A 3934-nucleotide genomic window follows, 5' to 3' on the forward strand; every position below is an offset into this window, starting at 1 on the left:
ACTGTATACCTGAACTGTATACCTGAACCTTATACCTGAACCTTATACCTGAACAACTTGACCCTCGACACTAGATCAACTCGACACCAGATCAACTCGACACCAGATCAACTCGACACCAGATCAACTGGACACTACAATTTGACACCAATCTGGATCATAATTGTAACTAACCACTACACACAAATACCACAGCCATGTACCATCGACATCATAACCAAAACTTCACTTTACTTTACTTTACTTCACTTTACTTCAGCAACAAGTTACAACCAAATTAACAGAAACCTCCGAGTAAAGACCTCTAACGCCACAGCTCTCCAGCCGAACAGCAATCAAATTGCTCTCTCACATCTCAATACGCATATCAATCGAGTGGATCGCCCGTGTACGTCACCTCTGCGACAACACGCTACGGTCTCTGCAGACCACGACCTCAGTACGGTCGAAAACCTCTCAATACGCATATCCACCGCGTGGATAGCCCGTGTATGTCACACCTGCGACAACACGCTACGGTCTCTACAGACCACGACCTCCGCCAGAGTTAAACGCACACCGCGCACCCACGGACTACTTGAGTTGCCCCAAGAGATACCGATTTCTACCGGGCTACGACTACGAAATAACTACTGGTACGGTCGAACACATTACGGCCGATAGAACCATTTACTCGAGTCTCTTCAACTACTTAAGCTTGAACACCATCATATCATCAACAACATCATAAATTACACATTGATTTCGTCGGGTACATGACTTGCTGGCATTTTCCTCAACCTATCGTGAGCAAATTTGTACGTTACAAGACGTTTACAATTTACAGAACCAAAACTGACAACCTTAAATGAACCTTTAAATTTTGAATCGAATTTTTACACTTATTAACTTTACAATATTAACAATACGCCAACAGAAAACTTACTTACTTTCGTTTTTGTCATATCAAAACGGGACCTACCATATTCCGCACACTTCGTAATAATGTCTGATGCTACTTAACGAATTTCGTCAATGTCAACGACAGTCTATACCTCACTACTACACATAAATGATATAAATCAATGATACATACCAATGATACACATCAAAGATACACACCACAGATACACACCATTGACACACATTAACGACAAATCAATGACACACACCAATGATACACATCAATGACACATCAATGATAACGGTATCGTTATTTTATGAATTAAAATCTACCGGTTCATCGTACAATTTATCTCGAGTTGTACCCTCCTACAGATTCTTGCCACAACTTATTACCACCGCTAGTCTCAAACGTTGTCGACATGGACTTTAACACACTTCTGACGCGCTTTACCTGCCTGTTAGCACTAGGTAAGCCCGCCGCCGTAAGATGCCAACCTAAGTCTACTAGTGAAAACTACCACCAGTAAAACAATCTTCCCTGGTCAGCTATGATGCGAGTTGGAGCCCCAAACAAAGCCACAAGTCACCTCGTGAACACTCCAAGAGTCAATGCCTGCCGCACGAAACAAAAGAACACACTTCGCGAACGCGTCTGTCAGAATGAAAATGTACTCCTTATCGTTTCACCGCTGAGCCTATTCGCCACGTCTACACGAACCGTATTTCACGGCATCATTACCTTAGGGATTTGATGCAGGCCAGTTTGAACTGTTCCTGAGTGAGATTTCGCGACCCTACAAGTAACGCAGACATCCACAAATCCTCCAGCACACCATGACCGGAAACCAGCAAAAGTCAAAATGCTGTTCAATAGTCCCCTCAGCCTCGAGACGAACAACAGATTCAAAACTGACGGAAATAGGAAGCTAATCCGACGAACTGCTACTACTTAATCACAGTCTCTGGAGGCGATAGAGACCTGACTAGCCTCCACTTCAAAAGGAACACTTCACTAGGTTCAAAGAGAAACCAGCCCTTGTCACAGCTTCCAACACTGCATTAAGTCCTCCCATACTGGACCGCTAAATCGGTTGAGACAATGTCAATGTCAAAATGTCCTCAAAATACACCACCACGCAATCACGAACCAAATCACCCAACACGATCACAATTGTCTTCTGAAAAATCGAAATTGAATTCTTCAGACCAAAAGGCACAGTCAAGAATTCAAACTGCCCTTCAGCTGTTATGAAAGCAGTACTGTCTACAGAATTTTCGTTTACTGTGATCAAATGAAAACCGCTTGCGCTATAGAGTTTCAAAAAATAATTAGCACCCTGAAAACGTGAAGTTTGATCAGTAATTAATGGAAGCGGATAACTGTCAGGGTTGGTATTATTATTAAGCTCACTATAGTCAATACAGATACGGTCTGAACCGTCATACTTCTTTACTAATAAAGCCGGACTTTCAAAAGGAGGACAGCTCGACCTAATGATATTCACGTGTAAACCTTCCTTTACTCTGTTGCGTATAACGCTACGTTCGTCCGGCGACATCCTATATGGACGCCGCTGTACTGTGCGATTCGAACCAACCCGGTCACTACCACCGGTCACTACCAGTAATATCAGCTGAGATATCAGTCAAAGTCAACTCACTCACACTATCGTTATTCACTGAATTTACATAAAGATTCCCGTCAAACAAAATGTCAGTCAGTTATGTTTACTGTACAACCCTGATTTAAAATCTCGCGACAATAATATCCTAAGAGGGCAATCGTTAATACTACAAAACACAGAATTTGTTCGGTACTGTATACTCGTGTTTGACTAATACCGGTCATAGTAACAACATTACTAAACCGTCGACCACTAAATGTAACAGAAAAACTTTCAACTAACGAGAATTTAGCACCAGAATCGTAAACAAAACAAAACAGTTCACCTTTTGTCTTGTACCCTACCCTTTGGAAATTGGACACTGCATACGTCCACACGCCGCTCCATCCACTCACCGTTCATCACGCGCTGCGCCGTCCCTGCTGCCATCGCTTGGCCCACCGCCTTCGCTCGTACACCGATACCGATGGCGATATGACCCGGTTTGCCACACTTGAAGCACACTAAAGGCCTCGCTGCCGGCTGCTGCACCGCTTGACTCAACGTTGAAGATACAGGTGTTCGTACCGTCGCATCGATAGGCTTGCTTCTGCATTCCGCTCACTTATGGCCAGCCATTTTTCCACCGCTCAAACACTTCAGTGTTGTAAACGCTATACGTTAAAGCCGCGGGTCAGACTGATGTGATGTGAGAGAGTACAGTAGCCACAGCAACCTCTTCTTTGCCCACATCACAATGTCCAGTGATTTGTGAGGGTAGCATGTCATACTCTCGTACGCTGTTTGAGACAGCCACAAAGATGCTTCACCTTCCAGTGCCTTACTTACAGCAAGCTCGAGTTGACTGCCTCTCGGGGAGTTTGTCAAAAGCACAAGTCAGCCGTTGCGCACCACGATCTCGCGTCCGTGTCTTCTTTGTCAGGATCATAAGTGGGTAACCACATATACCTCCCTGAATTAGCCTCGGTGTATACAGGGCTTCGAACATAGCACGCCAGTGGTTATCTCCATTGTTCTCTGTGCCAACACCGATCGCACTTCTGATGTCGGAGTTGGGTGGATTTCCCTCGCACATAGTTTTGAGTGCCCGGTCTACTGTGTGCTTTAGTAGATAATGTTGGCATGAGTAAACACAATTTGTGATATTACGAATTAATTACAACACCGTAATCAATACACAAGAAAGCAGCTACCGCTATCCCAGTAGGTAGATACACAACACGGAACGCGGGACAGTTTCAGTGTCGTCTGCACCGGCCGACTGCCAAACACAAAGTGAGTCGATGTCCGTCGGCCACGCTTCGACTCGCCCCTTCTATACCAATGCATAACACTAACTCTGTCGTCACTTACCGCCGGCACCTTCCCGCGCATTCCCGCGGGGAAAACTGAAAGAGGGGCCTTCAAGGTGGTATCCAACCCGC

The sequence above is a fragment of the Heliconius melpomene genome, unplaced genomic scaffold (assembly GCF_056956725.1).
Source record: "Heliconius melpomene rosina isolate 202511_hmr_F unplaced genomic scaffold, ASM5695672v1 ptg000060l, whole genome shotgun sequence".
Taxonomy (NCBI): domain Eukaryota; kingdom Metazoa; phylum Arthropoda; class Insecta; order Lepidoptera; family Nymphalidae; genus Heliconius; species Heliconius melpomene.